Raw genomic sequence first — 24,801 nt, 5'->3', positions numbered from 1 at the left:
CCACCCTGGGTCAGTCACAGATGAGGACTGGAGTGGAGGGAGGACGTGTGGGAGGTGACACAGCGGGTTGGGGGCCAATCTGGGACCCAAATCCTGCTCTTCAGCATCGCTGGACCCTTCCCTACTTCCCGCTGCTCCTGGGAATTGGGGAATGGGGTCTGACAAGTGGGGTGTATGGCCCAGCAGAAGTGGCAGGCAGGCGGGTGGGGGTGGAGGGCAATCCCACAGGCCTGTGACTCACTTCCACTGCTTGGTTTAAGCAGCTTTGCCACGGAGCTACCTGATGGCATGTGTTCCACGGGGAAATCTAGGCCCCTATAATTAATGTTTCCCACAACTAAAAGATGTGTTCTCATCTGAGCAAGATAAACACTGATTAATTTACCTTTAAGTGTTAGTACAAGGAGCTGTTTTTTCTCTTTATATCAGTGTTTAAATGTTTGTTTACTTCACACACAGTAAACTAAGTCTCCTTTTCATCAGACTTCCAGGTGGGAAAGAAAATGGGCCAGCCTACCAAGCACCCCGACACCTCATCATCTGGGTCCACACTCTCCGTGGTCACACGGACAAGCTGAGCTCAGGAAATTTGCCAAGGCGCTTCCCCAGGTAGGAGCAGCGCACGAAGGCAGGTCCCATTCTGTCCAGTGCTCATGTGCAACACGTGTGTCACTGTGTATAGATGGTGGACAAGAGAAGGAAGATGCCAGGAGCTGCTGGAGCAGGAGTGACCTCCGACCCAGCCTCAGGACTGATGACCCCTCTCTCTCCCCACCACGCGCCCCCACACACTATTCACCACCACCCCACGCACACAAACACACACACACTGACAAGCGCAGCCTGTCCACTCTGGCTGACTCCCGCTTGGATAGTCAGGAAAGATGCTCCTGACTATCATGCTCCTTCGACACAGGTTCTCCTCACTACCTTTCCCTTTATAGTGAGGTCAGCTACGTGGGCTAAGCTGGACTGTCCCCATCGCCCATTCTTCTGCCTCCCACAACATTCCCTCCTCTAACCTGGAGGCTGGGCCTCCCCTGACTCTTTCATTCTTTCATTCATTCCCTCGCTCACTCAGTGCCCTGCGCACCGTTAGCACTGCAGGCCAAGCCCAGGGACCAGAGGACATGGAGAAGAATCAGAGCGCGGCCGGTCCCTCCTAAGGAGCTCACAGTGCAGGGGGGAGGCACCCAGATAAACAGATGCTTACAAAATAGGGCAGGAGATGCTCAGACGCGGTCTGCAGCAGGCTTTCTGCCTTCAGGAAGGAATGCCTGGAGACGCTGTTAACCAAGCTGAGCCTGGAAGCATGAGCATCAGTTGTCCAAGCCAGAAGAGAGCGTGAGGAAATGCACTGTGGTTAGAAAGCACGGCAGAGCGAAGGGTGCATAGAACTGGAGCGGAGGGTGTGTGTGCAGGCAGACAGGGCATGAGCAATGTTGGGGAGTAGAATTGGTGACTGGGTTCAATTCTGACCCCGTTTTTGATGAGTTCTTGGTTTTAGTCATTGCTATATCACTAGTACCTACAACACTGCCTGGCACATTGTAGGTGTTCAGTAATTAGTTTTAGTCTCAATTTCTTATTTCTAAAATGGGAATAACACTTTCATCTGTGCTGCTGCTGCTGTAGCCCATTGTTGTAGAATGGGCCTGGCATATAGTAGGTGCTCATTAAATGTTACTGGATTGGCTGGCTGGCTGGATGACAATACAGTGCTTGGCCCATGCCCTGTACATACGGATTAGCAGCTGTAATTGTTACCATCATGTGTAGCTGGAGAGGTAGTTACTGGCCACGTCATGACAGGCCTCACGTGCAAAGCTGGATCCAGCAACATCTTGGCGATTCATGAGGGGCCACACTCTACTTGTTATTAATAATACTAATTGTGGACCTTTGTTGAGCAGACTAAATGCTTTACACGTGTTCTCTCTCTTCAGTGGTTCTTTAGAAGCTCCTGGGAGTAAATTCCGGTCACCAGAGATGTCCTGGTTGCCATTTCCCTTGAGTAGGCATGTGATGACGGCTGGGTCATTCTGTGGTCACGTGGGCGGGGCATGGGCATACATAGAGGAGTTTGTCCCTTGGAGAGCTCTTGCCCAGCCACTGCCAAGGACCTCGCGTGGGTGCAGAGTGTCTGTACCTGGAGAGAGGCCCCCAGCTGATTTCTTGAGTCCTCGGAAGGCAAGGAGCAGGGCCTCCCTGGGGGATGCTGGCAGAGCTGGAGGCCACCTGGTCCAAACGTTCATCTTGCAGAGCAAGTTACCAATTTTCATTTACTGAGGTCTGATTTTAGGAGCTAAATGGGTTTTAAAAATTTACTATGAAGTATCTCATGCATATAAAAGAGAATAAATTGGGTGTATGTAAGATTGGGAAAATGAATTTGTGAAGTGAACATCCGCATACACTTTGCATCTACTGAATAAATAGTAATAAATTCCAAAGTTATTTTGCATGGTTTCCAAGTGCCCCTGCTCTGGTCTATTCTTCCCGCTGCAGCGTCAGCTCTTACCATACCCCCCATGAGCTTCACTGCCAGACTTGCTGCCGCCTTCTGCACCATCACTCTTTCTTTGCACCTGCCAGTCTCCTAACCAGGTGCCCTTTCTCTGCCACCATGAGCCACTCTAGTCCTGCCAGCCTTGTAGGTCTCAGCTTAGATCCTCCCTTCCCCCCATCTCTCAGGGAGAGTTCCCTGGGTGGCCTCCCAGGCAGGTTGGGATCCCACAATGCCCTGGGCTCACATCACCATAGTGATATGTTTGTGTCCCCCCCACACACCCCGGGCCATGGGGTGCTTGAGAACTAAAGGCCTAATCTTCTCTTTGCACATGTCCAGTGCTTAGTGTGGGCACTCAGGGGATATTTGTTGGAAGCCTGGGTCTCAAATTCTCGAGAGGGTGCTGTGTTTCAGGTGACCACTGAGGTCTCTTCTCCAGGGAGATGCTGATGCTTCCTTGATGTTCCGCCACTCAATTTGTCACCTGGCGCTTCTAAATTTCCAGGCAAGTGGTCATCCTTGTAAATAGGACCAGAAGACCCTCCCTTACCCCAAAATATGGAGACGTTATTGAGACAGAGAAACCCTTGGAATTACGTCTGAGCCTGAGCCACTCCAGAGACGTCCGTTAGTGAGTCATGCAAAGAATTAGGATGAAATAGTCCCTTGTCTTGAGTGTGTGGTCCCTTTCAGCACATCAGGGAGCCCAGATTGAGTTCCAAGACTGGACTTATTCTAAAAGACAAGTTTCTACTAGAATTAAATGGCACCGAAACCAACTTCATTCAGCCTGAACATCTCCGCTGTGTTATAGAGAGGCTGTCAGAACCTTTCTCATTTGTCACCTTCACACACAGCAACGACCCTTTTCAGGCTCAGATTCCAGCCTCTCGCGCACAGAGACACTGACACACAGATGTCTCCTTGGCACAACCGGCATTGAACGCTTTGTTCTTATCACTGGGTGCTGAGGGTCACCAAGGATTGTAGGAAAACAGAAGCGCTTGGAGTCCTGCTAGCTTTATTTCCATGTATGTGTGCTTTGAACGTGATAAAAATAACAATCAGCTGCACTATAGAAAATTTCTGAATACTCTTCCCCCAATACTCACTGAACACTCAGTGAGTTCAATACTCACTGAACAAGTGAGATTTTAAAACTATTATTTGCAGTCCTACGTGGACCCGAATTTCAATATTCTGTGTGTTTTCCTTTTAATCATAATGTGGGTATCTGCCTTGATGTCACTTTTTCACCATCATCTTTAGGTTTCAGTGGCTCATGACCCCATGATTTTTTTCATTCCCTGTTTGTTATTGATCACTGAATGGCTTGTTGAAGGAAGTTCTCTCACTTAGTAAGCGACTCTGAGAAATTGGGGTAGAGCAGTAATAAAGAGGGGACTCCACAAGTGCGTAGAGGGGGCAGAGGGCGCCAGGACCCAGCCTGACTCCCTAGGACTGGACGTCGCTCAGCCGTGTCCTTCTCTGGCAAGGTCACTGGCCTAGCAGACTTTGAGGTCCTAGCAGGACTTCATGCCATCTTGTAGAAAAGACAGGGAAATGTGGGCAGGAGGAGAAGGCAAACAACAAAATGGTGGTGTCAGAAGAGTGCTGACTAACAAGTTACAATTAACTTGGAAACCTGGTCAAAAATGGGAAAGTGAGTCATCTGGACAACAGCGTGGAAAGTATGCACATCCCGTGGTGGATTATCTGAAACTGGGAGTGGGCAGAAGTCAACCCACTGAAATGTAATTCGATCCAAATATGCTGTCCTGTCCTTGAGTTGAAAACACTCCCTCCCCCAACAGGAAGAGAGCAAGGTGGCTTTGAAGCATCATGAATTTACAGCAGGGGTGGCAGCCCCAAAGCAGATGTGGTTCTCCGTTCTCAGCAGCATTAATGGATGTACCACATCAGAATGAGGGCGGGGAGAGCCCTGCCCCATTTGGGCTGGGGAAGCCTCTCCTAGAGTGATGTTTTAGGAGGGGCCTTTCCAGGAAAGGGATCATGATTACGAGGGGCTCTACAGACAAGTAGGAAACAGGGGGTGCTTAGCTGGAGAAAAGGGGGGTCCTGAATGAGCCTCAGTCATCATCATCATCATTTAATCATCATAGCTGCCAGTCATTGAGGTAGACAATTTACAACCGTTACCTTTAATCCTACAAGCCAATATTAATTACCCCCCCTTTACAGATGAGGAAACTGAGTCTCAGAGAGATGAAGCAGCTTGCCCAAGTCACACAGCTGGAAAACCCTGGAGCCAAGATTGGATCCCAGATGCTTTTTCTTCCCACTGAATACGAATTTTTCAACAACTGAGGTGTTGCCTGGCAGGCGGTGATGAGGACTTGGTTTTGTTTAGTCCCTAGTTGTAGAAGTGGTTCCAGTGGCCGCAAGCTACAGTGAGGATATTTTGTTTTAAATCAAAGAACTTTCCTGACTCAGCTGTTGGCAGGTAGAATAAGCTCTCCTGACAGGTGGTAAGTTCCAGAGTGATGGGTGGGTGGTATTCAAGAGGCTCCATGACACTTAGGAGAGTTCTTCTAGGGGGATTTCAAAGGTCAAGTGGAGAAGCAAACAAAATACATTTGAATGCCCCTTCCGTATGAGTAAAAGTTCTTTGGTTGCAAGCAGCAGATATTGAAAAGAAATGAATTCTGACTGCCTTAAGCAAAACACACTATTTTTGCAAGGACATGGGGTAGAAGGAAATGGTGACCCAAACTTTGAAAAGGACTGAAGTCAGGCTGCTCCTAGGCGTCCAGGCCCCGGCTGCTAATCTCTCACTTCAGCACCATGGCCACCACACATCAGCTGTTACAGTTGCCCCGCCTCCCACCTCCCTGCCTAAGACTGAGTTCCATTGAGAGCATCTGATAGGCTTAGCCTGGATCCAGGCCCATCCCCTTGGCACCTTGATTGACAGCATCCATTGGGCAGGGTAATTTCCCAGAGGAAATCAAAACACTGATACCAGAAGAAGGGAATGGGCACTGGGATACCAAAAGCTCCTGCACAGCAAATGATTTAATAAATAAATTGATAATGATTAATTGATTAGTTGATTAATTATTGAATAGATAACAGAAGCCTATTTAGAAAGTCAAAGGTAGAAAGAACAAGCACCCATATACCCACAAATCCGGTTTAAGAAATACTACCAATACGTCAGGGGTTCCCCGAGTGACCCTCCCCGATTTCATCCACGTCCCCTCTCCACTTAGTAATTGCTGTCCTTGATTTGGGGTTTGTTATTCTCTTGCTTTTCTTTGTAATTTTATCACATTTGTATCTCTAAATGACGAGGTGTTATGTTTTCCATGTTTCCGAACTTCATGGAAGGAAAACATTCTTTATGCGTTCTTCTGCCGGATGCTTTCCCACTCAGCGTTGTGTTGGAGATTCATTCATGCCTGTTGCAGAATTCAGTCCTTTCCACCCCGTATGGAATTCCAGTGTATGAACATATGACAGTAGATGCAGACCACTGTAGATGGACATTTGTGTTGTTTCCAGCAGGTTGCTAATACTGATCCTGCTATCTGAGGACGTTCTTGCCTGCGCACCCTGGTTTAAGGTGTTTTCAGGGTGCGTGCCCAGAACTGGATGGTGGGTCATCAGGGTCTGAGAACATGCAGCTTTACAAGACGGTGACATCCTGTCTCCCAAAGTGACAGTGACCAGGTTGTGCTCCTTCAGCTGGTGTCTGAGTCCCTGTTGCTTCACAACCTTTGTCCGTGTTCGGTGGTTTTGTAGAATTTTTTAGCTCTTGCCAATCTGATAGACATTGTGTTTTCTCTGATTACTGAGGTTTACCTTCTATGTGGCTATTTACTCTTTTGAGAAGTGCCTGGATATAGTTTTTGCCCATTTTTCCTACCAGAAGTTTATTATTTTCTTACTCACTTGAAACTAACATGATATGAGATATATATATATAAAATATATATTATAATTATATATAATATATATAACATATTTATATATAATATGTATGTGATATATATTATATATATAATAACATAATATGTATATTATATATCTCATATCATATATATATCTATATATACATGATATATATGATATATATATATATATATATCTCCCAGCTGTGGCTCAACTCTTCATTTTTTGATATTTTCTGATAAAAGAGGTATTAAATTTAATATTATTGACATTATTAATATTTTTCTCTTTTAGTTTGAGCTTTTACGTCTTATTAAGATATCCTCTACCCCAGCATCATAAAGACATTTACTTACATTGTCTTCTAAAAGTTCTTAAGTTTTCCCTTTCACAGTTGTCTACAATCCATCTGGAATTGGTGAACTACTGGCTGGATTTCACTTATATTTTCATATGGGTACTCAGTTATTCCAGCACTGTTTATCCAAAGGCCCATTTCCCCCAGTGATCAGCTCTGTCCGTGTTTCCGTTCTTTTGGCCTATTTGTGTAGGTTTAACTACGAGCGCTGTGTAATAATTCTTGATGTCTTATAAGGCCAGTCCCCCTACCTTATTCTTCCTTAGGAAATAGCTTGGCTATTTATTATTAGCCCATTGCACTTTTATATACATTTTAGAATTAGCCTGTCAAGGGGCACCAAAAACCCTGTAGAAATTTTGGCTGGAACAGCAGTGACCCTATAGCTCACGTTAGGAAGAACCGATGTTTTTAGGATATTAATCTCGTGCTCCGTGAACATGGTGCATCTTCCTTTTGATGTGAGTCTCCTTTTATGTCTGTTAGTAAAGGTTCGCTAATATTCTTTGTAAAGATTTTACACATTTTTGTTAGCTTTACTTCTAGATACTTTATATTTAGACACTATTGCAAATGCTGTCTTTTTAAAATAAACATCTTTATTGAGCTGTAATCTACAAACCACAAAAATCATCTATTTAAAGTGTACGATTTAGTGGTGTTAGTATATCACAGAGTTGTGCCTCCATTTCCAAAATCTAAGTTTAGAACCTTTTATAACAAGAAGGAAGACCTTTCCCATTAGCGGTCACTCCCCATTCCCTTTCCATCCCGCCCCTGGCAGGAAGGATGAGTGAATGAGTGAGTGAATGAATGAATTTATACCTGTGCAGTAGGCTTTATTTATGTGAGACACTACCCTGTCCCAGCCTTCGCTTTTTTGTTTTATTTTGGTTTTGTTTTCCCCTCCCATCTCTATTACTGCTCTTCCAGCCTCTTCCCTTCTCCACCACTCTTCATTTGTAACACCCTGGCCAGATCACTTTTTCCAAAGAAAATGTCCCAATCACGTCTCCCTAGGAAGCCCTTGCTAGCTCCCTTGTCAATTCAGCTGCCAACATGGTTTGTATGGGGAAATTCAGGCTTGATGACTCAAGCACCTAGAAACGAACTTTTGGGACGCAGCACATTTGGGAGTCGGGGAAGGCCTCTTCTGGGCCCTTGGTTTGCTGCAGTGTCCTTAGAAAGTAAACACAGTCCACCCGCTTATTCCTCTCCACTTCCTCCTGAGTCAGAGTTATCTCAGGTTAACTCAGGGAAGAGGCTAAATTAAGCCTTGAAACCAAGCATCCTCTGTGACAGGCACTTTGTTTTGCTTGAGTGACCGCAATGATGGGTCTATGGTTTTAAAGGCATCGCTAATTGCGTCTTTAGACCGACCTTGGCCATCTATTCCCAGCCCTGCAGAGACGGGGAGATGCCAGATCACCCTACAGTGCCCACTCATTCCGTCAGCATGCTTTCCCCAAGCACCTGGTCCATGCCAGATATCTGTTCTTGGAGGCAGAGATTCAAAAGCTTACCCTTTCAAGGCTCAAAGGAGAAACCCATTGAAGGGGTAACTGGGACTTGGGAGGGAGTGGATTTCTAAAGCACTTAGTCCTTCCTGTGACTTCCAGCAAAGGCTGGGCCATGGAGTCACCAAAATAAAAGAGGGGGGTCAACCTAGCACTCACAGACAAGCAAACAGATACAACCACTTTGCAAAACCATTTAGCAGTATCTACTAAAGCCGAACACATGCATACCCTCTACCCCAGGTTTCCTCTCTTGGGTGTATGTAGCCAAAAGGAAATTGCTATATAAATTTGCCATAGAAATTTTACCTCAAAAGAAAAAAATTGCAAACATATCTAGAACTCTAATTAATATGAACCTGCTATACTATTTAGGGGGAAGTAATAATATTTGCAGTTTACTTTGAAATGCACCCCGCCAAAGAAAAGATGGATGGAGAGACGCATGGGCGGGTATCTGATAAAGCATGTATAGTTAACGTGTTAACGGTGGAATTTAGATGATGAGCATTTGGGTACTCCCTGTAAAATATTTCTTCAACTTTGCTGTATATTGAAAAATGTCATATAAAACATTGGGGAAAATGCTATGTCTGTTTGTCAATAGACATGTGCAAGAATGTTCATAGCAGCATAATGGCCTAACACTGGAAAAACCCAGCAGCAGCAAATATCATAAATTGTGGGTCGGCTTATAATGGGGTACTTACTGTTCACAATGAGAATGGATGAGCCACAGCTGCACACAACAGCATGGGTGAACCTCAGCAACATAACGTTGGCGGGTGAAAAACAGACTCCAAAGTGGACATGCTGTATGATTCTAGTTCTATGAAATTCACAGAGGCAAGACTAACCTAGGGTGTTTTCAGAAGTCAGGGTACGGTTTGGGGGAGAAGGGAGAAAGGGACAGTGAGCGGAATGGAGTGCCTCCGGGAGGGCTGGAAGGTTCTGCTTCTTGATCTTGGTGCTCGCTAAACAGATGGGAACATTTATCAAGCTGTACACTGAAAGTCTGTGCACTGTTCTGTATGTGTATTATACATCATCAAAAGTTATACGAGGGGAGAAACAGAACACCAAATAGCTCCAACTAGAACCTTTGCCTGGGTGAGCGAGGGGGGTTAGGAACCCCCCTAAGCCTATGCAGTAAACCGCAGTTGTGAAGGAAATGAAACTGCTCTATAAAACAGTCCTTTCACTTGTGTGTACATTCATGTTGCATTAATTCCCCATCTGCACTGATGGCCTGTCTCCCCTTCACACAGATGTCTATTTGCCTGTCTATTGTGTTCTGAATCCAGACTTCATCCTCAAGGTATGACCCGGCCCTTTCAGGGGTTCACATGCTGGTGGGAGGGGTGTGCAGACATTTCACTTTGCAGCGCTACTCCCTGCCTTCCTGGATTCCTGTTTTCCTGTTTGTTATCTTTCCTGGACATTTTCCATGAGATATTTTTTGACCCCTGTATTAGTCAGGGCGAGAGAGAGGGAGAGAGAGATACAGAGACAGAGAGAGAGACAGAGAGAGAGAGAGAGACAGACAGACAGACAGAGACAGAGACAGAGACGGATGGCAGATAGATAGAGACAAAGAGATTTATTTTAAGGAAATGGCGCGTGTCATTATGGAGGCCAGCAAGTCTCAAGGTCTGCAGGGTGAATCAGCAACCGTAAAACTCAAGAGAGCTGATGGTTTAGTTTCAGTAGAAAGGCCAGCAGGCTCAAGACCCAGGAAGAGCCTATGTTTCCATTTGAATTTGAAAGCAAGAAAATGCTAATGTCCCAGCTCAAAGGCAGTCAGGCAGGAGAAAGTCCCTCTTACTCTCAGCCTCAACTGATTAGATGAGGCCCACCCACACTGGGGAGGGCAATCTGCTTTACTCAGGCCACCAATTGCAGTGTTAATCTCATCTGGAAACATCCTTACAGACACATCCAGAATAATGTTTGACAAATGTCTGGGCATCCCATGATCCAGTCCAGTTGACACATAAAATTAACCATCATAACCCTGGAGCATGAAAAGCCTCCTGGCTCTAACGGCACCGTTCTCTAATGAAGGAAATGAAGCTGGTGGGCCCTGGCCTGATCCCGTCACATCCCCTCAAATAGACACGCTGCTGCCACCACACACACTTGATAATTTTTTGCATATGGTTTGAATTAGTGGTTGGTGGAAAAGAAGCCTTCAGCTACCCAGCAGGCCTCCTAGATGGGTACGTTTATTATCTCAAAGAATAAAATGAAATTATGTTAGTTATTGCAAACTATATCATACATGCAAAAGAATCTCTGAAACATACGTCCACAGTTTAACAGATAATGACAAAAATGAACACGCCAGTACTTCCCACCCAGCTTAACGATGGAAAAAATATACTGAAGGCCTTTGGTGCCCCTCCAAGAGGGCCCCCCACTCTGTCCGTGTCTATAAGAAGCCAGTCTCATGAATTTTGTGTTAATTGTTCCTCTGCTCTTTATAAAAATCAATGTATATGTCTCCAAACAGTATATTGTTTGGTTTTGCCTGCTTTGAGGCTTTGTGAGTTGCCTGCTGTGCGTTTTGCCTGCTGTGAGTTGACTCATATGGTATGTCTTCTGCAACGTGCTTTTTCAGTCTGCGTTACGTGTTGGGGCTTCATCCACCTTAACACGTGTAGGCTCTGTTCATTCATTTCACTGCTGTATAATGGTCCATCATGTGGACGTGTGCATCTGCTCTGTTCTCGGTGCACGTTTGGGTGGCCTCCAGTCAGTCCCCGCTGTCACAAACGGAGCTTGTAGGAGTGTTTCTGTCCACATCTCCAGGTGCACAGGCGCAGGGCTTTCCCTAGGTTATACGCCTAGGGGAACAGGTGCCCAACCCAGCAGTAGGATGTGTGTCTCTCCACTTTCCTGAGTAATACCAAGGAACTTTCCAGAATGACTGTGCCAGTGTGTAGTGCTGTGAGAGGCTAGGCACGTTTCTTGTGGTGCTCTCCTCTGCTCTGCCCATCTTCTCTGGTCTCAGTGCTTTCGTTGCTTTCCTTAGATCCTGTCCATCCCTGCCCGTATCACAGCCAGGACTCGGATGGTTGCGACGGTGACACCCTCCTACACCCTCCGTGCACATGTAGGACAGCACAGGTCTTGGGTGCGAGCCAGTACATGGACGTGTGTAAAATTCCCACTGGCATGGGAGAACACGCAAGTTTTAGCTGGACTGCCATGCAGCTGTCTCCATTTCTGCGTCAGGGAAAAGGGAGAAACCACCCCAGTAGAGTGGGCGGCTCCCAGACTAGACTCCTGGGCTAATCGCTTTATGCCAATGTCAGGACATTCATCCTTGAAATTGATAAGTCATGCTCTGCCATTCCTCCATGGCCAAGAGCACTGTGTCCCAAGACTGGATCCATAGGTGATTTTTCACTCCCACCAGTGACCTAGTCCCCAGGCATGAAATCACCACCCCCACCCAATCTGCTTGGCTGAGGAGAAGGTGCTTAATAATAATCATCTTCTGTGCTGCATCTTTCCCGTTCCAGGTTGGCCTGGGGAGGAAGATAAAGACATTTGCAACCAAGATGGTAATCACGAATGGAAATGATGAAGACAGAGGAGGCCAAGAAAAAGAGAGTAAGGAGGAGAGTGTCTTGGCGATGCTGGGCATTCTCGGAACCATCCTGAACCTAATCGTTATCATATTTGTGTACATATACACCACTCTGTGACGGGCCCAGAGGCTCCTCAGACGCCTCGGGGTGGCCAGACGACGGGAGTCCTGTGTGTCACCAAATCTGTGACTGGACACTGCACAAACAAGCAGCTGTGGCCTACACACGCCACTCGATCAAATGCACCTTCGAACTTTATAAAAGGTCACAAAAATAAATGGATCCTGCTGCAAGGAGCAGACTCTAAAGCACAATGAATCCAACAAAACTCGTTAACACAACCAGGAACTCAACGTCTTTGGCAGGGGGCCCGGAAGACGGCTTGGAAGGCCAGGCTTTGACGCCATCGGTGAGAGGATGGGTGCAGGAATTTATTACCCCAGATCGCAGACAGATATCACATACTCGAAAAGAGGAACAGGGCAGATGCCACTCTTTGGCGTGTTCCCAGGACACGCATTTCATCTTCTGGTCACAAGCTGTTTAGTATGAAAAACCACAGGGGTGGCCCTTGGGGAGGTATCCCACATCAAAAGTGTCTATTTGATACCGGGGAGATACCTTATTTTTCTTTTTTCATTGGCTTGACGTGTGTATCTGTTGATATCAAGATTTATAAATATATATTTTTAATAAACGTGCTGTATTTTTTAGCATGAACCAAATATGTGGAGAGGCACTCCTGGATTCACAGAGCTTTCCTTGGTTCTATCTGCTTCGCCCCCTAGGCTGCAGATGTTCTGTGGTGTAGGCATTCTAGTCTTATCTTTTACCTTCTCTTTCTTTTTCTCTTTTGGGTTTGGAGGACATTTTTCCATCATACCTGCCATGGTGTTGGTTGGTGCATGTGTTCAGATTGTCCGTTGAGCAGTTTTTTTGTCGTTATATAGGAGACATAAAGTGGCTGTAGGCATGTGGACCTTAGATGCACCGTATCCTTACTGAGACTCATGCATGAACAAAGGCTGAGTGCTACATCAGCTTCCAGAAATTCCACAAGGACTACCTACCACTGAGGAAGCGTGCAGCTCTGTTTGCAAATCAACTGTAGGAGGGATTGTTCCGCTTCTTATTGGCAGCATTTTCATTTCATTCTTGTGACCATTCGTTGATCAGATTTTGATTTTAATGGCCATGTACCGTGAAAGCTGGAAAGAAACGGGAAAAGCTCAGCATTCGGTGCATAGTCCCTTCCTCAGCGAGCCACCTGGGGTCCTTTTCAAAGTAGATGGGGTGTAAATGACACGTGGACTCCCCACCGTGGGAGCTCACTTCAGACTCTGAGGACACCCCTGGGACAGGTGACTCTTCAAGGGCTCTGGAAGGGACATAACGATCGCCCTAAAGGATTGCTGCGCTTCTTAAAAGCTCCTGGTTTACACCCACATGAAGCTACTTTCTCCTTGGCAGGATGGTTGAATAAATGTGGATTTGCCCTGTTCTGCTGGCTCCCTGAGACTGCCTTGGCCAGGCTGCAGCAGCATAGCCTTAAAAAGAGGGTCAGGATTTCTTCTGCCAGCGCCAGCCTTGCCCGTGGACAAAAGAAGCAGCAACCTGCCTCGTTGGATTTGAATGATGCCCAGAGGTCTCTGCTGCCAGATCCGTCCCCCTCCATGCTGTGGTGTCTGAAATTCCACCATTGGAGAGTCATTTCCTGGGCTCGGCTAAGGGACCAGGCTCTTTTATAAAGCAAACGCCTCTGAGCACCGGGCTCTGGCAGTGATGCATCAGGGGTCTTCCCCACCAGAAGGAATGTGTTTAGGACACACGTGGACCAGACAGTGTGTCCGATGCATTATATTCCTGAATTCTCAGTGTCCCGTGAGAGAGGGAGTCTTTTCCCCATGTTATAGGAGAAGGAAGGAGAACTCAGAGAGACCCGGAAACTTCCCCGAGACCACGCGGCAAGGAGTAGAGAGTCAGGACTCAAAGCCTGATCTGTCTGATTCCTTAGCCCAGTGAAGGCCTGGAGGCTGCTGGGACAGGAAGAGAAGAAACGAAGAGGTGGGGACATTGCAGGAAAGGGCCCTCGGGGGTCAGGACACAAACTCGATGGCTCTGCTGAGGGCCAGCTCTGCACACCTCCCTCCCCTAGCGCCTCCTCCGAAAAATAACCCCTGGGAACTCCTTGGACACTGGCGGAATATCATACAAATAAGGACGAGGGACAAGAGAAGGCTGGTTAGAAATAAAATGGAATGTGTGATTCTAGAAAGACTGTATGAAAATTCTGAACAGTGAACAGAGTAAACAATAAAGGTGCAAAGGAAAAAACAAGTATCAATGTCCTTTTTTCCCAACACTGGTATTTTAAAACACCATGCCATTCCTTTGCCTACACATATTTTTTATTTTATTAAAAAAACTGAATGTGACTGTTGAACTGAAACTGTTTTATTTAGACTGTAGAAGCCCCAGTGATTTTTCAAGTATACTAATTTGAAATTTATTGAGGGGAAAAACTGCTTTTCCAATCCTCTGAACAGCTCCCCAAAGCTTCTAGATTATCCTTACCCACAGCCTGGAAATAAATCTGCCCATTCAGTGACTGGCAGCCAAAGCAGCAGACTCTCTCCGTGAGCGCTGGCGTTTCTCATCCTATGTCCGCTCTCATGTAGCAGAACCCAAGAACACACACTGGGCAAACTCAGGATCCGAAGGCCTCTTGAGGGGATGGGAGAGGGAAAGGCTGCCAGGGGTCCTGGGTCTTTAGAGTCTAAGTGTGCCAAGCCCACTGGGCAGGCATAGCAATAACCGGAAACGCCGCCAGGTCTGTATCCTTTGCGTGGCACTTCCCACCCAGGCTGTGGGACCCTGACAGCAACCCCCTGAGACGTGTAACCTTACCCTCATTTTACACAGCGAGGGGAAAAGGCTCAAAAGGCTAATTGACTTTTCCAGGTTCGCACGGTTGGAAACCAACAGGATCAGACCTTCCAGCTCTGTGGCCACGCGCTGTCAGCATCTTGTGTGGCCTAGGCTGCGCGTTCGAGTTCCGCGGGAGCCAGGGGACTAGTTCAGTCTCATATCACACAGCTTCCCACCAACCTGCCTCTCCTGGTGATAGCACAGCGGCCCAGGGAGTGTGGCTGAGTTGATGCATTTCCCCTCTACCTGGGGAAGTTGACTCAGAAAGCCCGGTCCTGGCAGCAGAGGCCCGGGGCAGCGTGGTCTGGTGTTTGCGACTGGAAGGTGCTTGCCGAAGGCCAGAAAACACCTGGGCCTGAATCCATCTCTTAACACCTGGGTGAGTACAGGCAGGTCACACCAATGCTATGAACTCTTCCTTCCCCTGTAACGGGGGCCACTTGTAAATAGCCCCAAATCCCATCAGGTAGGTATTCTTACCTCACTTAACTGATGCAGGAAATGCAACCTGGAAAGGCGAGCTGACTTAGCAACACCCCAGGGTCAGGAAGTCACGGGCCTGCTGCCTTCTTCACCTTTGTAGCCAAAGAATGACATTTAAGCTCCCAGTTAAACAGCCTCAGGGCGTCTGAGGTTCGGTGGAGGGGACAGGTGCCTCAAAGACTTTCAAGTGCAATGTGAGGCACAGGACCCTGCAAAGGCAGAGGAGCGGCTTGGGGGGTCCCACTGATTGGACAGGATGGGGTAGAGACAGGGCAGAGAGACACTTTGCCTAAGAATTTTTTTTTCTCTTTTTAACCAGTAAGCCAACTGGGGCCCAGATAGATCAAGTCCCAAAGTCACAGCTAGGCAGTGCAGAGGTCTCTGGGGAAACCTGGGGAAAGAAGGTTTCCAGAGAAGTTTTTAAGGGTTTATGGTAATTAGGGGCTGGACCACCTTGCATGTTTCTGTGCTTTCTTTGCAAAGCAAATGGTTTCTCAAAGAATCCAGAGCTCAGCCCCTGCCTTATGCTCAGGACTGTGGTCCTCTAACCCCAAAGAGCATAGCTTCGGGGGGGCCTCTGCTGCAGGGAGGCCCAGAGAGAGGCCTTTTCATGCAACAACAAAGGGGGCCCCAATGACCCAGCAGCTCAGTCCTACTCTTTCATTCTTACTTGTCTTTTTATAAATCACACAGGCACAGTCACAGTTGAAAAAGAATGAAGATTTTAAAAAAAAATTTTTTTTTTAATTCTATATAATCTTTTAAAATTAAATAATCCCCAAACATCACCATCCAGAAGCAACCCCTGTTAATATTTACTGTATAAATTACAGACCGGGGGGCCTACGTATCTGTTTGGCGGATCCATTTTCCTTGAAATTTTAAAATTCTGCTGCCTTTAGGCAGGGCACACTTTTTAGGTCATTGTCCCCACATTACCGGTCACAGTGGACAGCTTCCATCATTTGTTACCTGCTTGCTGCGTCCAAACACATTCTTGATGGCCATCCTCTGGCCTTTCAGACCTCTCCCCATGAACAGCAGGTGGAGTATTGTAATTTGCACACATGGTGCCACACTGTCCACACTGCTCCTGGATGTTTTCTTCATTAACAGTTATGACTATACTCCCATATCAAGAAATCTCCTTTGGCAAAGCACGTGTCATGGCCGTTTGGCATTCTGGATTCCGTATTATGTACCATCACGTGCTTCCCTGTTCTCTTACTGTTGGACCATCAGGTGACCGCCATTGTTTGCTAAGAACCACTCGGCCTTGCTGTTGAAAGCATTTCTTCCCCATAACCCCTTAAAGTGGTCTGAGGCGGTGTCCTTCACAATCAGCTTCGAGAACAGTATCCTGACACGTCACTGTTTCCCAAACTATGCTGATGGTGGGAATCACGTAGGTGCTTACTAAAAATACACATTCCCAGTCCTCTCCCCAGACCTCTGGTGAGTAGCTTCAGAAGGAAGCCTGGCCTGGGGTCTCTTTGACGAGTCTCTCAGATGATGGGGCAGATTTGGAGATGATGGGACAGGCTTGGAGATGATGGGGCAGGCTTGGCGATGAGAGGGCAGGCTTGGTGATGATGGAGCAGGCTTCCAGGTGACGGGGCAGGCTTGGAGATAATGGGGCAGGCTTGGAGGTGATGGGGCAGGCTTCAAGATGGCGGGGCAGGCTTGGAGATGCAGATCTAGATGGAGCACAGGACAACCACCCAGGCTGAGGGCCTGATTCCAAGACTCCAGGACTCTGGTAACTGTGATGGTTTGGGACAGATCACTTCAACTCTTTCCACCTGAGTTTCTTCATCCATAAAAAGCTGATTGTAACATCTGGATCCAGGTCATTATGAAAGTCAAATGGGACAATGCAGGAACAGCTCACAGCAGATGCTTGGGAGAACAGGTGGGCTATCTTTGGATGGAAAAATTACAGGAAATCCTTTAGTCAGTCTGACTGTCTCTCTATCTATCTATCTATCTAGCTAGCTAGCTAGCTAGCTAGCTAGCTATCTAGATCTAGATCTCTGTCTCTGTCTCTCTTTTCCCCCACATTTTCCTCTTCCTCGTTCCCACTCTCCCTTCCCTTCCCCCCATCCTTTCCTCCCTCTCTCTCCTCTAAGCACCAGAGCCTCAGCTCACTTTCCTTCGAACGTTGCCATCTCCCACGCTTTCCCCATCAACTGCCTGCAGAACATCAGAAAACCCACCACCTCCTTGTTTCATTGTTCTCCACAGAAACAATCCAACGGTCCATTTAAGCACTTACCTAATAGCTATGTCAGGAGCCCAGCGTGACTATGATAATACCACACACATTGGCAAGAGAAAGTTCCAGAGGCCAAAGTCCTGACTCCTCTTCCGAAAGAGCTTCTCCCAGAAGATGCTGGGGCGTCCAGCTCCCTAACGTCAGGACTTCTTTCATGCGACACCCCCAGGAAGGCGCCCTTGTGGGCTGGAAGATCCTCTGACATCACTATATAATGATTCCTTCCTCTCTTGGGAAGCAGATGGAATGAACAGACTGTAATATTTTCTGTTGTTTGTAAACAAGTTACACAAAACTTTGCATACTTTATGCAGAAGAAGGGCTGCAGATTGCAATGAGACATACGATTGCATAATACGTGTACGTTTTCTCCAGTGAGACTCTTTAAAAGGCATGCTTGCTTACGCTTTCTGTTTCTGTTGCAGAACGGCATAAGGGTCATGACTGAATGTTTCCACGGCAAGGTAATAAAGGGTTCTAGGACAGAAGTCTGCCCAGTAGGTAGAGACTTGGCTTCAAAGCCTGTCCAGTCAACTCTGCCACCCCTCTCCCCCAGTCTCTGCAAGGACAGAACAATGCAACATCCTGTTTGGACAGTTGAAGCATCCCCCCTCCCATCTGAGAGCAAGAAGACGTGGGGTAACAGCTGAATAGTCCTAAGCGTTGCACTTACTGAAAAGTAAAAGGGCAATTCATTAATTGCCTCATTGGGACTAAAGGAAGCAGAGAGGGTAGTCAGCCTCAAGTCTGGCACGATCCAAAAGTTGCCCCTCAAATCTCCCTTACCCATAAGCCACTCTCTTTCTCTTAATTGGAAAGGGGCCACTTCTATCATGAAAGGCAAAATGCATAGGCTGATGACCCCTCGGTGCGGGCCAGCCACAAATCAAAGCTGCTTGAGACCTATAAGTCACGTAACCTCCTAGACCGCCAGCCCGGGAAAGGTTCACTTTAGACACTCCCTGTTAAAGATCAACCAGTCCTGGTGCCACCCACGTCCAACTTCCCCTTCTAGATGAGGCTTCTTCACCAATGGTGCTCTGCAGGAAAATAGCGCTAGAATTTTCTCTGCTCAGGGATAGCCCCTGTTTGGCCTAGAGATGGATGATTGATCCAAGGGTGGTCTCTCCATTGACAGGCCAATGATCTATGTAGCCTGGCTCATAAATAGGCATTTCCAGGAAGAACCTGGGTCAGAAGAATAAATACAGTAGAGCTTCCATGATGCACAGAGGACTAGGGAAATCTTGGGGCCATGCCCCACCTGGAAGCTTGAGTAAGGTAATCAGAAGAGTAAGGTAATCACATGGAAAGTGTGGTTGACTGAATTATTGGTTCTAGTTTTTCACTCCTCCGTTTCTTCACCTCCCACACTTAATTCCCAGCCCTTTACTTTGGGTTTGGCTACGTTACTTGCTTTGACTAAAGGAATGCTAGCGGATGTGATACAAGTAGAGGTCTGAGATTTACTTTGGCGTCTGGATGTTCTCTCTTGAGCTTCTGACACAGTGATAACAGAATATATCCTGGGTATCTGCTGTCACTGCAACCTGAGTCTAAAAATGAGACATGAGCATGGGTTTCCCCAGCCAACCCACATGCCTGCAGTGGGAGCCACTCTCGTCAACACGAGTAGGAGTGTCTCGGGCCCAAGGGTATCACTTCCCTTCCTGGGCTGTGGTTCTGGGAACTTTAAAAATAAGTTGGCATTACTGTCACAGCAATCAAGAGATCCCAACTCAAGACAACCACACAGAATCTCTTCTCATGTTCTGTCAGGGTCTGTGTGCAATAGGATAGAAGGAAGAAAAGATATGAATGTATACGAGCTCCTGAGAAACCAAACATTATCTTCCCTCCATGACCATCCTTTACTTCACACATCTGATTACAAAATATGGATTTCCAGTTGGCGTGCAGGACCTACTCCAGCATTTGAACCCCACTGTCTGACATGCACGGACCCATGAATTGACAACCTCGCTTAGCCAGAGGACCTTCAACACTCTCTAGTCCACCCCTCACATTTTACAGTTGAGGAGACAAGCTCAGGCAGGGCAAGTGACCAGCCCAAAGCCACACTCTGAGTAGGTGGCATGAGATGAGAAGTAGCTACCTCGCTAATGACACCAGGTGGAAGGGCCAGGCCTGGCATCCTCCCCACTTACAGGCCGCTTTGGGCTAAAGGCTGGCCACCTCTGCACAGGACGTGGTTGCCAGCTGGGGGGAAGAAGACACAACCCGTTTTCCTGATGTCACTTGGACGTGTCACACTCTTTCCTGCCAAGTGATGTGATGTATTTGTTTTCTTGAACAGCTTGCCACTAGGTTTTATGTCCTGAGAATCCTTGTCCAAGTGGAGAATATATATTGGCTTCAGAAGTCTGGCACACAGACTGTCAGGTATATAATGAACCAAAGTGTTCCCAACCCCAGATTTGTACAAACGCCTCCAAATGTCCATCTATGGACTATAATTCCAAATTTTTGGCACGATCAACTCCATGGGGTTGTGTAACTTGTCAAGCTACGAGGAAAATGGAACGGGGTATGGAGAACACGGCAGGGAGAACTGGGGCAAACAGAGCCAGCTGAATTCACTCAGAGGACGGGAGGAAGGAACGGAAACTTCTCCGGAGATAGTGTGGGCGAGTGATTAAGACCCAAGCCCCACAGTTCACTCAACTTTCTAGGTTCAAATTCTGTCTTTACTATTTAGTAACCAGAAGGTCTTGGCAAGACACTCAACCTCTTTGTGGTTTAACGATCTTCCTCGTGAAACAGGAGTGTGAACCACAGAGCGGCTACATGAGCTTGTTGTGAGGACTGAATGAGTGAATATTTGTATGTGTGAATAACCAAGAGCAGGGATTGGCTGTAATGATTAAGATTCGGCAAAGGCTCTGCAATTCGCGGCCTCACTGACTCTCAGTCACACCCATGAAGTGCTTTTGAAGTCCTACTGGTGTGAAAACACCGACTCAGGGATGAGGTGCCCTTGCCCTCAATCCCGTAGGACCTTTTACATCTCCATCTCTCCCTCTGAGTCTTTCGAAGCTATAAAGTTTCCATTTCCCACTTTCCCCCAGAGCTGCAAAGAAATGATAGAATGGGATGCCTTAGAGCTTTGACTGAGGCATCAAGACACAACTGACGTCAGATGTCACAGTGGGTGTTGACACAGCCCCTTGCTCACACTGAAGGTACCAAAGGGTCGAGCATGGAGCTTGGGGGAGGCTTCTCAGGGTGTGTCTCTCTGGAAAGGACTGGCTGGGAGAGTGGTGAGTCCCACAGTCCTGGAGGGTGGACAGTTTCTCTCCCTTCACTTCTAAAGAAGGCCTTCAAGGAGAGAACTCAGAGAGGAATGTGTATCTCCTGCAGGTTGGAAGTGGGTGACACGGAGGACAGGTGTCTCAAGGACAAGGGTTGAGCTGACTGACAGTTGGCAGAAGCCAAAAGAGCGTGGCTATGTTGGCCCTGGCTGCACGAAGAGTGTCAGGACCAGGAAGTGTGTTTCCCAGAGGCAGCATGAGTGACACGGGAGTTAGAGGGTGTGTCCATTTCCAATCCTGCAGAGAAGACCACCTGAAGGGACAATGGGCCCCTCTAAGGTTGTCTTCTGGAGCTGACAACCAAAAATAGAGGTGGAGAACAGCCAGAGGAAGACGTGCGTGCTCTGGCCCAGGGACTGGAGACGAGTTCCTCCACACTGGGGCACATGGCTTCTCTGAACCACCCACCATGGTGCCCTCTGGGAGGCAGAATCAGCGTTAGACATCTTCCAGGTACAGAGAGCACGAGCCAGCTGACCACAGTGCCAGCTGGGTATGCAAGAAACTGTTTCAAAGGTCTGGGTGAGTGAAGGAAACAAAACAGAAAGGTGCAGTAGCCCAGGGCTAGTAACAGTGCAGAACTGTTACCCCTCCAGCCCAAAGGCACAGGGGAGGGAGAACTCTCCAGAAGACTCAGCCAGCGCTGCAGGGAGGGAGCCAGAGAGATGCCTCATTCTGACTTTCATTCCCCTCCCTAGTCTCCTCTGGAACTTGCCACTGGGTGGACCCCCTGAGGACAAGGACACCTTTTGATGGTCTATTCAGGTCAGCAAGGAAGACGGCTGGAGGGTGGATCTGGGGGGGCAACATAGACCTGGAGCCCCATGGGCCTGTCAAGTCACCAACTCTGTTGCCAACAGAGTGTTTAAGATTCTGTGACTGAAATAGAAGCTCCAGGAGGAGACAGACTTTGAATGTCTTGTGCACACTGGAGCCCTAGCACTGAAACCAGGGATGGCACACAGTAGGCATGCAGAATGGATGGATGGATGGATGGATGGATGGATGGATGGATGGATGGACGAATAAATAAGTATGCTCCCCTTCTCCTGGCTCCTATCTCAGCTCTCTGGCTGGGGTGAAAGCCCCATCTGTCCAGCAGGGATGAAGAGATAGGGCTGCCGTCTGAGCACAGAATCCGTGCAGGGCACTGTTCTCAGCTCCCTGATATTCTTACTCAAACCTCACAACAGCCCAGCAGCATAGAAATTATTATCCCTGCTTTTCAGATGAGGAAACCGAAACTCTGACAGGTTAACTTGCAGCGGTCACAAGGTTTGTCACGACTAGAACTGGACTCCATTTATAGAGGCCTGGACCCGTCTTTCCATTCACAGCCGCTCCTCCCAGCCTCCTAACTGCCCCAGTGTGTTTCCCCGGCTGGGATTTGGTTTAGGTAACTGGAGGCCTGGTGGACAGGGGCCTGTGGTCACTCCCTGTCTCTCCTCCTTCCTCCCTCCCCTTTAGCACAGATCAGTCTCGAGGGAATAATGGCAGCCTTTTGCTGGAGACTTGAGGTGCCAGGAGCGGTGCCAAATATGGGTGTTTACCTTCATCATTTTCCTGACCCTCACAACACCAGGAAGTTCTTCTGGCCACTTTATGATGGAACATCTAGAGATTCTGATCATCCAAGTGACTTGTCCAGAGCACACAGCCAGCGGATCCGGGATCCAAACCCAGGCCTGCCTGAGCTCCAAGCCAGCTGTGCCTCCTGCTCCAAGTCTCCCCACCTGCCCAGCAGACACATGCCCCCAGAAGGGAGTATCTCTAGCCTGCCCAACGTCCACTCCCTTTTCTTCTACAAACAGAATTCCGTTCCCAAGCCATGACGTTTGTGTAGAACTGACCTCCTGCCCTGGCTCTGGTCAGGGACATGAGAACCAAACATGGACCATCAAGGAATTACATTCTCCTCCCATATCCCTGCCACAGAGGAGGGGGTGCCATGTGGAAGAGGCCTGACAGAAACTAGTGAATAGGCCATCCTTGAGCGCCTTGACCCAGCCACACCTGAGGGCAATCTGTTTCTGATTTTCAGTGGCAGGAACCAATACATTCCTTTCTTTAATTAAACCAGTTTTCAGTGGATTTCTGTTTTTCTGTGTTGTTTTTTTTTTAGATGCAGATTCAGAACTGCATTCCTAGGAATGATAATGTCTCCAATTCTGAGATGGAACCCCAGGTTCTGTGCTGCCATTCCTGGGGAGAGGAATAAAGGAAAGCTGAGAAATTAAGCCAACCCTCACAATGGTTGTTCGTGCATCACTTTGTGCCATTGTTGGGCACTCAGAATTCCAGCTGATGCTCCCAACTGCACCCACAGAACAAATGCAACAGTTCCCAGTGGGATTTCTTACAGACCTCTGGTGAGCCCTTCCTCCAAAACTCAAGATTGCTTCATCCAGGAAGGAACTATAGGATCTGTTGACTCATTCATTCATTCATTCAACATGTATGGAGTAGCTGCTATGGTCCAGGTATCATGCTAAGTTAGAGGCTCCAGAGATGATTGTAACATGGTTTCTGACCATGTTAGGAGAAGTTAATTCACAGTCCAGTGGGGGAGACAGATAGGTAACTATCCTAATACCCAAGATGCTTTGCTCTTCCTGGGGCAAAATGGAAAATCATGGGAACCTTCCTAGAAGAGGTGATACTTGAAGAATGAGTAGAATTTGGTCATGGGATTAAAGGCGGAGGATGTTCTAGGCAGAGAAAACATCAACTGCAAAGCTACCAAGTAGAGAGAGAGAATGGGGCTGTCTCCAGCCCCAGGGCACACCTATTGGCACACACGCCAGTACACATATTCTCCTCTCTTTCTGCCACTGTCTAATAACACTGGGTTGGCCCAGAACCTGATGTTTTTAATCTCAAAATTTCCTCAAAGCCTGGGCTTTTAAATTCCAGGCTTACATGATTCTACCCAGGGTCAATATTTTGTGGTCTGTGTGAGCTACCTTCAATTGGTTGGAGGCCATCAATGTTCATAAATGCACCAGCATCTTGACAGCCAACCTCAACTTCTAAAATATTTATGAAACATGGCATGGGCCCTTATGTACCCTCTGAAATATTTAACTTCCAAAGGTGAACCAGACCTGCAAAGAGTGGGCTGCAGCCTTGGGCTCAGAGTGGCTCTATTCTGTGCTAAGGCATTCTTAAAAGCAGCTCTTTTGTTAGAAATCCATTAATATGATGGATGAATAATGCACTGGTGAGGCTGAGGGCCCAAGAAGCTCTTGGAAGTCCCTGAGAGGAGCTTTTGGTGCACCAGTAACTCAATAGATCCTGCTCTTTCTACCAAGTTCAAAGTGAGCAGTGCTGGTTCCCAGCATGGCCTCTGGAGTCAGGCTGTCTGGAGCTGCCCGCCAGCTCCATCACTTACTAGCTGTGCCGGATGTCTTCTATTTGCCTCTCAAGATCACTCTCTACCCTTCCCCACTCTGCTTTGTGTCCCAAGAGGCTGAAAGCCATGGACGACAACAACAGGCTCCCTTGACCTCTGACTCGCTCTTGGGCTCAGCCAATGGGGAGCCTGGTAGAGATGAAAGGAATTGAGAAGAGGCAGGTTGAGGAGTTACCGCCACCCCAGGTCCCTCCCTGATGGGTCATGATGGGCTCATCCAAAGCCACATCTTCTCTCAGATGGCCTCTCCACACAGCTTTCTCTGGGCTCTGGTAACTACTACTTCCTCTCCCTCCTCTACGTCTCCTCTCAGACCTAATGGTGGTCACAGCTCCCTGAGTTACGAGCACCAGGGTACTTATGGCATTACCACTATTGCTTTCCCTGAACTCTGCCCTTACATTTGTATAAGACTTAATCTTATAAAATTGCCATTTTAAAGGTCAAAAATGATCAAATATTGGCAATCTCATGTT

The 24,801-nt window shown here is 47.6% G+C and overlaps 1 long non-coding RNA gene across 8 annotated transcripts in view; it reads left to right on the top strand.

The window, feature by feature from the left end:
- Positions 1–14,232, top strand: part of LOC109455023 (protein TUNAR) — a 46,855-nt gene extending 32,623 nt beyond the window's left edge. For 3 of the 8 annotated variants that reach the window (XR_002138554.2, XR_012494534.1, XR_012494536.1), the window contains one exon: positions 11,827–14,232. This is a non-coding gene — a long non-coding RNA (protein TUNAR). Of the gene's footprint in view, positions 1–483; positions 610–4,711; positions 4,999–9,598; positions 9,618–11,333; positions 11,436–11,826 lie in introns of those variants that run through there. The other 5 variants (XR_012494532.1, XR_012494533.1, XR_012494535.1 and 2 more) reach the window with 5 other exon arrangements.
- Positions 14,233–24,801: the final 10,569 nt, after the last annotated feature.

Source organism: Rhinolophus sinicus, linkage group LG03 (assembly GCF_036562045.2).
Source record: "Rhinolophus sinicus isolate RSC01 linkage group LG03, ASM3656204v1, whole genome shotgun sequence".
Lineage (NCBI taxonomy): Eukaryota > Metazoa > Chordata > Mammalia > Chiroptera > Rhinolophidae > Rhinolophus > Rhinolophus sinicus.
Note: the sequence above shows the minus strand (reverse complement) of the source record. Positions and strands in the feature narration are given on the sequence as shown.